This window comes from Chamaea fasciata, unplaced genomic scaffold (genome assembly GCF_029207755.1).
Source record: "Chamaea fasciata isolate MVZ Bird 193981 ecotype frontalis unplaced genomic scaffold, bChaFas1.0.hap1 SCAF_3, whole genome shotgun sequence".
In the NCBI taxonomy this organism is placed as follows: Eukaryota; Metazoa; Chordata; class Aves; order Passeriformes; family Sylviidae; genus Chamaea; species Chamaea fasciata.
In genome coordinates, this window is record NW_027094088.1 from 32,669,113 (window position 1) to 32,683,128 (window position 14,016).

At 42.5% G+C, this 14,016-nt stretch overlaps 1 protein-coding gene across 3 annotated transcripts in view; it reads right to left on the bottom strand.

The window, feature by feature from the left end:
- The window catches only part of AKT3 (AKT serine/threonine kinase 3), a 145,104-nt gene extending 132,595 nt beyond the window's left edge, over positions 1-12,509 (bottom strand). The window contains exons 1-2 of one of the 3 annotated variants that reach the window (XM_066178522.1): positions 10,554-10,575; positions 4,802-4,875 (exon numbers count right to left, since the gene is read on the bottom strand). The gene's annotated coding sequence lies outside the window, so the exon portion shown is untranslated. Of the gene's footprint in view, positions 1-4,801; positions 4,876-10,553; positions 10,576-12,091 lie in introns of those variants that run through there. The other 2 variants (XM_066178521.1, XM_066178520.1) reach the window with 2 other exon arrangements.
- Positions 12,510-14,016: the final 1,507 nt, after the last annotated feature.

The following is a 14,016-nucleotide window of genomic DNA, read 5'->3' on the forward strand; positions in this document are numbered from 1 at the left end:
AATTTAAGTCATATGGCACTTTTATAAAAGGCACACAGCAGAATTCTCTTGTACTAATGCACAGGATGCTGTTTTAAATGAAAGGCTGCCGGCCTTGCTTCAAAGGCCCAACTCTGAACACACAGGAGCTTTCCCACGGTTGACAGAACCCATGCAATGGACAAGTGCTTCCTCTATTAGGGCTACCTACAATCATATTAAGAGTGCGAGAAAATGGAATGAAAGGTTATATTCTTGCTACTTCCACTATAATTTTATTATAGCCAATACAAATCCTGAACTTAAAAACAGTTTTTCAAAAACAACATCATCTCCAAGTATAGAAACAGAAAAGCAATTTATTGAAAGTACAGATTAACCAAAAACACCCCAAATGTTCAGTTTATGAAAAGAAGGAGTGCATGTTCTCTCAAAGCTTTAAGCCAGGCAATGACAAGAGTGCTCTTTTCCCTACAAACCTCAGCCTGCAGGGCACAGAAGGGAAGTTAGTCCTGGAACAGGACATACCACTCTCAGAAGCCACAACCCTCCCTTTTGACCACCTCACTCCCAGAGTACCTAAGAGCTGTGAAGAAGAGATAAATAGCACTACAATTAAGTAGGAAGAGAAGCCAGAGGCCAGGAGATGCTTCCTTTCACCAGCAAACTGCCTTTCCCCTCTAACCTTCAAAATAAAAAGATGCATTCAAATAATGCTCATCCAGAAAAGCGTGGGAAGCCAAGAAATGGGATTTCTCTGATGGTGGAGGAACAGCCTTTCACAGCTCTACACATGGGAGCACACATGTACACAGGGGTGGCACATAACAGGAACCCCCACACGAGTTTAGTGCTATCAAATGCAGCCCATACATATCCATTTAGTAGACTGACCAACGAATATAAACAGGAAAGAAACAAATATGACTGTACTAGAAGCAATCTGTGCAACAAATGAATGAAGAAAGCACTGGGAAATCAGGTTTTTTAACACAATCAAGAACAAACTAAAAACGGAACCATTACAGACATACAGGTTATTTCTTATTTATCATTTGAAATATGTGTATTTGCATGACACAGCAGCTAGATGGAAGGCTATTTCTGCATGGATGCTCCAACATGCAAAATAAGAATTTTTTCGAGTGGTATGCAACAAAAATACGGTACATCCCATTTTTACAGAAACACTCTAATCTGCCCATTTAAGTCTTGCTTTCATTAAACTATCTTTTTCAAAAACATTCTGTAATTTGGCTGCATAAAAGTAAAAATCACAATGTTCAGCTCATTAATACTGTAAAGTTTAAGTAATATTGACTACTGCGTGTCTGAGACATCCCCACGGCACTGGCAGATATGGCAGTGAGACCTGCTCAGGTGACACACAACCCTTGGCATTGGCATCACACCCTGTTGTGTCCAGCAGGACACCACACACCTGTGTCTAGAGAAACACACTCTGTTCAGGCTTTCATAAGAGTTAAAAGAAAATGCTATGTACATTTTAGAAGGACATGAGAATGCTTTACTGATGTTAATTGATCTAACTTTAGCTGCTTAGGCATCATTTCATACGCAAGCCAGTACAGCAGAAACAACCAACGCATGCATTTCCACATCCTGCACCTTACTAATGTGAGAGCTAATTTCTGGGTCAGACATTATCAGAACTTTTGTTTGCATGCTTCAAACGAGATAAGCAAGTCTATCAGCTGTGTATGAAAAGAGATCTGACAGATTAAGACACGTGCCTGAAAGCAGGCTGCTGTTCCGCCGTTCTGGATCACTGCAGCACAGCATCAGCTCTTATTACAAACCCATAAATCTTTACAAAGCCCAGAGGTGGGTGTCAAACAACTGTGACCTAAGAGCAGCTGTTCTGGGAAGGAAGTGTAAGCACATCAATTTCCAAATGCCCAACTGAAGTTCAGTTTTCTACAAGACTTCCATTGCATTCTTTGAGAAGTAATCACAGTTGAATTCTTTTTCCAGCTATAAAGACACAAGAAGCAATGTAACACTCAGTATTTACCTTGGGTTGGCATATGCCTCAATATATTTTATCCTTTTGGTAAATTTAATGTACTTTCCATTTTTGGTGTGCACTTGTGAGCAGTGCAATGATTTATTCTTACCGGTAAAGACACAGCTGTAAGAAATTAACTTCTGCACTAAGTAGCAATAATCTTGTCTGCCCACAGACTGATCAATCAGTCCATGATTTATGAATGAATTCATGCTTGAAGCTCCCTATTTACCCACTGATTACAATTAAGTTAGTGTTATGCAATCAAAATCTGATCTATGACCGACTTTCATGTCAGACAGTGCCTGAAACAATCTGTAGTGTATGTCTGTAGGCTTGCATCCCACCCATCACATGTACTGCTTTACTGAATTTTAAACAAAATCTCCAAAATATAAAAATCACATAGATAAGGTGATAAAATTAACTGCACTCTCCCCAGTTCAGCTTCACAGTATTACCAGAAACAACTTTTGAATTACCAACAGTTCTATGGTTGTATCGATTGCTCCATTAACGGGTAATTAAAAGTCAAGCTGAATTACATAGGAAGCTGAAGGAGATAAATCAAAGCATTAAAAAGCTAATGAAAATAAAGGTTATGTGTGCACACTACACTTTCAAGAAGCCATTTGTAAGCATCTGTAATATTATCCCTTATTAAATGCCTTTGAGCCTTTCTAAAAGCTGGACTCCTTTACTCTAAAAGTCATTCACCAATGCTCCAGGAGAGCAGAATTTTGAGAATCACTTCTTATCATGACCAAAACTGGCGTTATAGTGAAAAACAGTCACACAAAAGCCTTCTTCCTTAAAGATATAAGAAAGAATTGTGCATAGATGTAAAGGAGTTGTCTGAAACACACAGAACAAAAACTCTACCATGAAAACAGCATTTCATCTATAGTTCAACTACTTCAAGAAAAGCTACAGAAATGTTTATTCTGCACATCTGGCATAGAACTTAAATACTTGTTAGCAATCAACTCTGCTCTCCCAATACACTTGAAGTTTCAGCAGCTGGTACGCAGTAATTTTTACAGTTTACCTTACTGCTATATAGAAGGAACCCACAGAAATAGGAGAAAAATATGTTAGAACTAGATTTGACGATGTTTAGCATTTATAGCTGCTTCCTACAGGGAAGAATTTGACTTGGTTTCATATACTTTCCAGCAACTAGAGAACATATCAGATTGCTTCCCTCTCCACCCCCTCCCCCCGACTTTTTTTGTTTCTTATGAAACTCGGAAGATATTTTTCCAGCAGTATATTGTGCATATTCTGCAGACAGTATCAGACAGTCATGTATGTGCACAATACATGAAAGAGCTCATTGTCAGCATATTTCACAATGCAAGTGTAAAAATTTACTCCATTACAATCAGTGATGTGAATTTAGGGACACAGTTTAGTGGTAGACTTGGCAGTATTAGGTTAGTGGTTGGAAAAATCCTTTCCAGCCCAAATGATTCTATGATTCTATGTAAGCATCTGCTGGGGGGTTTTATCTCATAAAAAATGCACAACTTTTCCTTTTTTCTTCAGGAAGTTATTAAGCCACTTTTGTAGTGTGAGATAAAAGAATTCAGAACACTTCTAAAGAGCTAGTATTATACTTTTAAGTTCCTAGCTGTAAAGATTGCAAAGGCAACTTTCTGACCAAAGATTAAGCAGAGAGTACTACAAGCAACAGAGTTCTAGATCCCTGTGCCAAGGCTCATAGTTTCCCTGAGGCATGGGAAAAACTAGACAACACCTTCTCAGTTTTCATCTTGAACTTTAAGAATATCAGCAGTATAGAGAAGAACCATCTTACTCCATGATGCTACGATATGGAACTATAAGATCGACAATTAAAATGAGCAATTCAGTAGGAAGACAGCTTTTCCCCAGCTTCCGTTTTGAAATTAAAGGATGCCCATCACAGCAGTCAGCTACCCACAGAAACTTGGTTTAATAGAGAGAAGGAAAGAAATCCCTTCCAAGCAGAAGAACTAAAAACTGTGTTTCAGGTCTACATTTAACAACCACTGTGTGCAAGTGAATTATCATTGAGATACATAACAACAGACAAGACTCCTTTGAAATCTGGGCATCTTCCCATTCTCCCCATGACAAGAGATAGCTGAGTAAAGAAGACAGCACCCATAAATTCAGTGTAAATTGTATGATTCAGTTCTCTGTTGCAAGAACTTTCACAAACACAGGCTTCTACTTTCAACAATTTTGGAGCTGAGAAAAAAACAGAAACTCTCACATTTACCAACTGAAGTTACCAGAGAGAATACCAGGAGATCCCCATAACTTCTTGTACCATTATCAACTCAGTCAATCACCCAACCTTGTTCTCTTAATATATGAGTACTACCGTTTTCCCTATTTACAAGTAATCACTGTTTAGTAAAATGTTTGGGGAGAAAAGAATAGTAAGTGAAACTTTCTGATTCCCTTTGTCTGACTCACTGAGATGCTTTGGTCCCTCATGTAAGCAGAGCCAAATCTCATCATTTCTACCTCCTTATTTTTCAGAAGAGTAGCTGAAGCATTTTGTACATGCACACAATACCCACATCACCAAAAAAACAGTTCCCAGTGGCCTCCATCACACACATTTGTTTCCTTGCTTTGGGGGCTTTTTTTGTAGCAGATCAAGCTATTAAGAGTTTCTTCTCAAATTTGAGTTTGACTCCTCCCAAACAGCCAAGCAGGCTGTAACTCTTTCCAATGCAGGTTGCACTCGCAGAGCAAGGAATTCAAAATGTCAAAGCTCTAAAGTAAAACCAGAGTTACCTTTAGGAATGGAAGATGAAATCCAGGTTTTACTTCTATGAAAAACACATGCATATTCTCCTCCCCTAGCAAAGCTGGCCAAACAAACAGAGGATAAATTGCACATCATCAAAAACTACAGAAAAGACTATGTGACAGAACAGAGATTGCTACAAAACTTGCTAAATCAAATTAGACTATATTGTTAATGGAAGAATCACATTCAGGTGAGTGCTTTATCCAAAAATTTTGAAGTATTTATACAGGCTTTTATAAACTACCTATTCTGGAATTCTGCTTATACTGACTGATTTTAATGCTATCACAATTAGACTGAGGAAAAAAGAACCTCTAGGCACATAGCATTTGTCCAACTTATTAAGTCAATTAAAAATTGGAAAAAGAAATACAAAAAGCCCACAATATCAAACCACCACAAAAGATGAACTTATTTGACATGACAAAGAAATAAACAAAAAAGGATAAAAGAAAATAGATCCTAAATTTATAAAATGGTAAACTTAATGTACATATGATTCAAATTCTGAAAGATACCTCAAATACTTTCAAAGTAGACATACTTAGGAGTTTTTAAAACAAGTATAAAAAAATCCCAAAATATCTCTATGATAGACATCGCAAATACTTTTAAAACTAAATTTCATACTAAAAGCCTCAATGAACTTTAAGTAAAATGGTATTAGAAATTTCCTTGTAACAACTTTACTTTGTAAGTTTTGATTTGGAATAATGAGAGACATGATAGGAAAATGGCACTGCCTACACCTTGCGGTAAGGAAAACCAAAATACTTTGGAAAACATAAATAGCTCTTTCCAATGCATGCTTACGTGTATGCTTAATATTTGCAGTGTTCTATTTTCACTTTCAGTATGTCAAAAAGCTTCACATAACTAATATATGCTCAGATAAGCCTAGTTAGGAGAATGCAGGCACACTGAAATATTAATATACAAGTTAGATGTTTTATTTAGATTCTGCAACTGAATAAGTTTATCAGGAACGAAACCATCACTCTGTACTTTATTTCCTATTACAATGACAAAGCAAGTTATTTTAAGGGACAAAGGTATAATTAAAGCAAGGTGAACAAAGCCACCCTTGCATTTGTTTACCAAGGTATAAAGGAAGTTTCTAAATGTAACTAAATTGTTTCTTTAGAATCCCACGTGGAACATTAACAACCCATTGTTTTGCCTTGTGTTTATTGACAAAAATGCTTTAAAGCCTTTTCGTCCCCCTCAAATCACATAAAACAATAACTGAAAAGCAGACAGAAGCAGAGATAAATCTTATTAAAGTGTATGTCTGAAACGTAACCAAAGAATACATTTCAAGTACAAAAGATGAAGGAAGGGCTAAAATTATGTATAAAAAAGAGTTACTGAGGCAATGATCTTGAAAGAGTTTTGAGACTCAGTGGAAGTCAAATCAAGGATTAGCTGAGCTGAGTATCACAACCATGATAATGTTACTTCACTCAACCTTTCAAAACACATGTAATAAGTTTAATTTGCCATGGATTAATGGAGGAATACTAATCCTTGTCTTTTAGAGACAAAGTTCCTTTGCTCTTTAAAAATATAGTTTAGAAAATACTCAAACAATGAAGAAAAAAATAAATATAAGTTCCATATTTTTCAAACAAACTAAAATTACTTTTCTATGTCTAGAAGACTCAGAAAAAAAAAAAATCCCTAACCAAATCTCCAAAAGTTCGAAGAATCTGGAAATTCCTAGTCATTCCAGGAGACATTTTAAAAGATACCTTTCAAAAGATACAAATTGAAGTTTCATTAATATCATGCATTTACTTATTTCTGTGGTGGCAACTTTTCTGCAGCACACCTTGGTATTATGCATAAAAGACCAAGCACACCACTGAATAAAAACCAGAAATACATTAACTACTCCTGAGCAATGAGAAAGTACTGAGGGGAAAAAAAAGGGTTCTCAAATTATTATTATAAAAGATGTGAAAAGTTCAGTGCCTACCAAATAGCTACCATTACATAGTAGGTTTTATTTATACTTTCTGAGTAGACATATTTACAGTTTTTAAAACAAATATTTAAAAATCCCAAGATATCTCCATGATAGGCATTGCAAATACTTTTTAAGCTACATTTCATACTAAAAACCTCAATGAACTTTAAGAAAATTGGTATTAGAAATTTACTTGTAACAACTTTATAGAATTCTTTTTATAAACTCTTACATAGTAGGTTTTATTTATTACGTCTACACTGAACAAATCAAATTCAGAATTGTCTTGTAATAGGAATGAACTTTGTGATTCCTTTCTAGAGAGCAACCAAACACTGCTGAACCTCCTGTCAAATCCTGACACTGCAACATGACTAGAACATAATCAACTTCTAACCTAAAACATTTGGATCTTCTTGTTCACACCCAAAATGCATTATTTTCATCAACCTGGGATCTGCATTTCCTAAGGACAGAAGGAATTCTCTACAACCCTAACTTACACACAGTGCAGAGCTTACTAGGTGAAGGTCTTTGGCAAATGTTATATGAAAAGTCGGATTACATGAAACTCACATGAACAACCCTAATTCCCTGTCTCAAAGTGTGTCATTACATATAGAAAAGGATATAATAATTTCAATAAATGCTCATGAGGCAAGCTGCAACAATTACATATCTCAAGAAACACACTGAATGCTGAGGCAAAAAAAAATAAATGTGTGTTGGTAGAAACTGTTTTGCAAGATTGCTGAGACTGAGAACCACTGCATTAATTCTGTGGTGTTAAACCAGCTGTACAAGAAGCTGTTGATTGTTAGGCACTGACATTCCACACCTACAAAAAGGCAGTGGTGAGATCTTCATTGATCTAAAGCTGAAGCAGGGTCTTCATCTCTGCTCCTGCTATAGGAGGCATTCAAACAACTTTGTCACATGGACAATGCAGGGCAAACCATGCTGTCAAGTCCTTCAGACATGCACATGAAATATTGAGGTCTCAGCTGCATTCTTAAGAGAATTTAAAAATCACTACTGTTATTTAGTCAGGATATTACAGAGAAAAAATAATCACAGGGCAACAATGTGTTCTTAATGCTATTTTTGATCAATATGACTCACACTTAGACATGCACATGGAAATATGTGGAAGAAGAAGATTGGTCAAGATGGGTTCAACATATATTATTTATCCTAAACATAGTAAGTGTTGACACAAATAGTATCAAAAATCAAAGAAACATTTAAATTGAGCAAAAGTAAGCAACCTCACATACAAAAGCCAAATATGCTTACTCTCCCTGACTGTAACATTTAATTTTATTAAATCTTGGGGGATTTTTTTTTTTAAGTATTACCTTTACTACACCTTTCTACTACTACCTGAACAACATCTTTAAATAACAAAGGAAAAAATAATCTGTTTAAAATCCTTGGCATGCATCATAAATGCCCACACTTATTGATCTAGAGTCATGGAACAAGGATAAAATGTCAAATAATCACCTACTATATACCCTTGCAATTTTTTGCAGTTTTTTTTTTTAGTACATACTAGTGATTTGCCCAAATAAGTTTCACTTATAAACTCTTATAGGCAGTCCAGAATGTTGCTCACACAATTATCCAAGATAAATGTATAAACCAAAACTTTAAAGATTAATTTTTATGCTAAGAAAAATACTAAAAAGTTAACTTTCATATTCATTGTTTTAGTATTTGCTGGTAGGGTTTGGGTTGGAATGGGATTTTGGGGGGGCTTCTGGTGTTTATTTTGGGGGTTTTTGTTGTTGTTTCTCAGTCTTTAACATTAATTTTTAAACACCTTGAATCAGCTTTTCCAGCTATTGTGTAATTTATCTTTAGAAAGTAATCTTTTCTATACCACAACAACTTGTTGCAAAGAAGAGTAACTTGTGCAACACATTTAATTACCAAGGAGACCCTGTGATCCTGGGGAAGTCTCTTTCTTACAGCAAAAAGAAAACGCATTGGTCAACAAGCAAGTTTCTCACTGAAACCACACCTTTCCTCACAAGCAATGCAAAACTTCCTGAACTACATGTTGTGCTAGAAAGCACCCCCTGCCTCTTCCATGGTATTCTTATTAGGCCTATCTTAACAAAATGAGAATCTGAGATAACACAAATTAATCTAATATTCTAGAATAATTTGAAAGGGCACTGAAGTTGGCAATCTTTTCTTATAGAAGACAGTACTTCAAGAAGAAGTGGATTGTAAAGTTCATACAAATACTGAAAATAAAAGCTACCTTTTAACTGAAACAAAACTCATAGATGCACACATTTAACTATTTCCCTCTTTTCGAATTGCGACTGCAGTTCACAAGGGGAGCATTGCACATTTTGAACAGAATGTTTATTTTATTAGTTGGAAAAAAGCGAACAGAAGACTTTTGTTATAGACACAACTAAACCCCCTATAAAACACGCAGTTATAGTACGGTGTGTTACTTTCATAGGAAATCAATTTGTTTATGCATTATCCATGTCAAAATGAAAATATGGCACAACAAAGTTCTCAGTCACTGTATGTCCACGCCCTTACACTCTTCAATGTGGACTAAAATAAGTAGCATGCTCAAGCCACAAAAACTGCCATAGAATATTGGGTCTCAGCTTCAAAACTGAAGGAAAGCTAGGCTACCATGTTGCCAAGTCCACATCACCTGTTGCATTAACAGCACAAAATGAAACTGCAAGCAAACAGTTACAAGAAACAGTATCATCTTCGTATCAGAACACAGTAATTTCAAATACATTTTAACACAAACCACTTTAGTAATGGTTCATAACTTCCAAAACAATCGAGTATTTCAAAGTTATTTAGCAAACAATACTTCTTGAGCATAGAAATTATTATTCAGTAGGCCTCTTTAAACTGGGAAAATGTGCACCCAGAAAGTGAAAGAACACACAATCACTCGGTGTTAGGCGAATTCCAAGTAGCCTGAAGGATCTTTGGGTTATAGCAGAAACTTCAGATACACGCTGTTGCAAAATGCAGTAGGAAGTCAAGATACGGTTTCTGGTTAGTGTCTTGCAAGCAAGCTTGGGTTACAAACATCTGCAGAGCTCAAGTAAGTGGTTTTGAGTCAAACTTAAAAAAACGCACCAGAGTATTTTCCCTTTGACAAAGCATTTGTTCCAGTGTCAAACAGTCAACAATTTCTAGTGCACATCAATGCTATCCAATCCTTACAACTGTATCTACTTCAAGTGGGGAAAAGTTAAAACTAGTACCTGTCTGAATTCTCACCTACTTCCCCTAGAATAGCAGCTTTGTGCTCAAAAACAAATCATCTGCCCCCAAAATACAGAACAAATGAGGGAGTAAGGAGACTACTGAATCCATTCGAACCTAGTTAGAGTAACGCACCATAGAATAAACTGTCTAAAACATGACAGTCTTGTTAATATTATCTGTGTTTACATACACGCCATGCACTCACATCAGACTAAAAAAAAAAGCAGTTATTCAAACAATACACGTAGCCTTCTAGGAAACAGAGACATCTTATCTCTGAAGTTCTTCTTTGGCCCTTATTTGAACTTCACTTACTGGTTGCATCCAACCAAAATATATCCACGTGGACTATAATTAGTAGTCCAATCCAATTAAAGATATTGGGGTCAACTTATAGGTTCCTGCCAAAGTAAAAGAAATCTAAAAAACCAAAACCGAACAGTCCTACAAACTTAAGTAATACGCATACTTTAAAAGCCAAAACAAGCCTCCTTCTCTACCTCATGTACTCTCTTTCCATATTCCTGTAAACAAGCAGATCTTGCCTATAGAGCAGCTGACAGAAGCAGGAGATCATGCTTAAAATGTTACTTGTCCTAAGTTATACTGTACTTCTCTTCATGCTTCTTGCCTTGAGAAATAAAGCCATCTATGTGCAAAATGGGGGGAACCATGTTTAGCAAAGTTTTAGCAAGATCTAAACAAACATTAGCAGAAGAGACTGCTATGTGTTTCTTCAGTATTGAAACAAGTTGCCAGTGCAGGTATGTGTCATAATTTTCGTAATAAAACTCTTGAACAGAGACTGGGACATGTTTTCATAAAAATTATGAGATGATGTAGATATATACAAGGAGCCAGTCAACTAATAACTACATTTAAGGGGGGAAAAAAAAAAAAAAAACAACTAGAATAAAGGTCAAGAGAGATTAAACTGTTTATCCTTTCCACCCGCAGGAAAATAAGATTTTTTTTTTAACATTTAATCAACGTATCATGGGAGAATGTGAAACAGCCCTGGCGATTTCACACCTCTTGGATTCCCATCCAGAAGTAAACTAAGAAGCGGTGCCCATACAAAGCAACCCCGCAGCCTATGAGCCCGGTAGAGCTCGTTACATCACGATCATTTGCATTTAAACTACAATATATAGCGCTGCGATCTCGCTGCCGAGGGGCGCCGCGCTGACCCCCTGCCAGGCAGAGCCCCCCGCCGCTCGCACCGTGCCGGGGACCGGGGCACGGCACAGCGCGGGCACGCCCGGCCTTCCCCGCCCCGCGGCAGCACCTGCCGGGACACGGCCCGGGCAGACCCCGCCGCAGGCCCGGCGCGGGGCAGCCGCCGGTCACCCGGGGCAGCGCTGCGCATCAACTTTTGCATGCGGGCCGCGGCCTCCATGATGGCCGGGGCGGGCGGGGGCGGGCGAGCGGGGGGGCCGGTTTGTTTACTTGCAGCCAGAGCCGGCGACGGTGGCAGCAGCAGCAGCAGCATCATCATCATCATCCCTTGAGCGAGGCGCTGCCACCGGCGGCCCGCGGGGCGCGGAGCTATTCTTAGCGCAGGGGCTGCGCGGGCACACACACGCACACACACGGGCGCGCACACGCACAGAAGTTCCCAGCGGATAAAATCCCGCGCTAGTCCCGGCACCGGCGCCCGCCGCGCGGACGCGGAGAGGGGAGGCGGGGAGGGGCCGCCGCCGCCGCCGCGTGGGAACCGCCGGCCCCGCGCATCCAGCGCCCCCGGGGCGCACGCCCTGCCCTGCCCCTGCCGCCCCCCCCCCTCCCCCGTTACATAACTCTCCCCGCCGAAACGCCCCCGCCCCGCCCTTCCCCACCCCGGCCCCGCACCCCGGCGGGGCGACCCCCGCCCCTCCGCCTCGCTCCCGCCCCGCCGCCGGCGCTAGGCCACGGGCGCCCCCGCCCCGCGCTCCCCGCCGCCCCGGCCCCGCCGCGCCGCCGCCCCGCATCCCCTCCCCGAGCGCCCCCGTCGCCGCCCGAGCGCCCCCGCCGCCGCCCGGCCCCTCCCGCCCCGTACCTGCAGAGGCGGCGGCGCCGCGGGCGCTGCTGCGGAGCCCGAGGGCGGCGGCGGCTTCGGGGGGAGAAGGGGAGGGAGGGCGCCGCTGCCTCCTCCCCTGTCCCCCCGCCGGGCTCGGCGGTCCCTGGCGGCCGGTGTCTCCGCGGGGGCGGGAGGAGGCGGCTCCGGCCCCAGGGCGCTGGCGGCGGCGGCTACATGGAGCTGCGCGCCCCGCTACGCAGGGAGGCGCCCGGGCGGGCAGCGCGGCCGCAACATCGATGCGCGGGGTCAGGAGGGCGGCGGCGGCGGCGGCTCCCCCCCGGCGCACTCACCCCGGAGCCGCCCGGGCCCCGCTCTCGGCTCCTCCCGCCGCCTCCGCCGGGCTCGTTATTGACTTTCAGGAAAACTCCCGACGTCACCGGCTCCCCCCGAGTGTCTCCCCCTCCGCGGCGGTGGCGGCGGCGGCGGCGGCATCCCCGGCTCTCGCGAGAAGCGCGGCGGGGACGGGGGGGCCGCCAGACAGCGCGGGGGGAGCCAGACAGAGGGGGGCGGCTGAGGTGAGGGTGGGGGGGGGCGGGCGGCAGGGAGGGAGGAGGAGGAGGAGGGAGCGGCGGAGGGAGGAGGGAGGACGGGGGAGGCAAGGCAGCCCGCCCGGCTGGCAGGCAGGCAGGCAGGGGCGGGAGCCGAACCGAGCGGCGTGTCCCGTCCCGCCGCCCGCCGCCGGGCCGCGGGTGGGAGCGGGAGGATGGATGGATGGATGGATGCAGGCAGCGGCGTTCGCCGGCGCTGCGCCGCACCGCGCCTGGGTCTTTCCTTTCGGCATCGCGGCCCTTCGCCGACCCCGTGTGCGTGTCCCGGGGTTAGTTCCCTTTGTTCTCGCACTCTGCAGTTACACAGCCCCCCGCCCCGAGCTTGCCCTGGTACCCGGAGTGGTCCACTTGGCTCTGCAAACTCCTCCAGGAATAGAACTACCAGTTACGCCGCAGGAAGCCGTAATTCATCCCTTCATCCCTCGTTGAAGTGTTTAGTGGATGCGCCAGCCTCAGTGTTGCTAAACTGTCTGCAGGCTTCGCCTGATCCCGACGGGTAAATGAACGCCTAGAGAACGCGTACACCAGCGCTCCCGAGCCTCTGACTCTTCCCGGTGCCACAAGCACTGTGGGAGCGGAGCTGGTGTCCGCAGAGCTGCCGTGTTGCAGGGTGCCGGGCACGGCGCGCTGCCGGCTCGGCAGTGCTGCCTCTGGGCCTGCTGTGCCCTGCCGCAGCCAGCGCCGAGCCTGCTCCCGCAACCCTGGGCAGTGCCTGGGGTTCATAGGGACGGTGCTCTCGGCGCTTTGTTCCACGGCTAAGTGGCTGTGTGTATGGGGCTGCTTAAAGGAGCTTAGTGCACACAAAAATGTCTTCTATCGTTTATGGTTTCAATAATATGCGCAGAATAATCTTCTGTAGAATTGCATCTATTGTACACGCAGTTCACACTGATCTGTGTAGGAAACTACTGCTGCAAAAGAGAAATAGATATTTTGGATTGCATGAAATGCAACTATTTGCTCCGTTTCATCAGTGCAGATTATTTTTTGCAAAAATGCACCTTCATCAAAATTACATTTAAAAAAAAACATACAAAAAACACCAGGAAATGTTTCTCTAGCATGAACTTCACCTTTAATTTCTAAGTTTTCCTTCTCCTCGTAACCGATTTTCTACAACCCTTTGAATCATCAGACTTCCTATTCTCTGTACCACTACAGGGCTTCAGAGAGACTTTTTGAGAATCTAAATAATCATATGAGTTGGCACAGGACTGGAAATTTGCCTCCGGGGGCACTGAATCCTTTCCCTGCCGCGGCAAGCAACCACACCAATAATCCCATTCATAAATACGCTGTTTCCTCTTAGAACTATGAAGTTTGTTTGCCACGCTGTTCTTGCTAGCAGGCTACAAC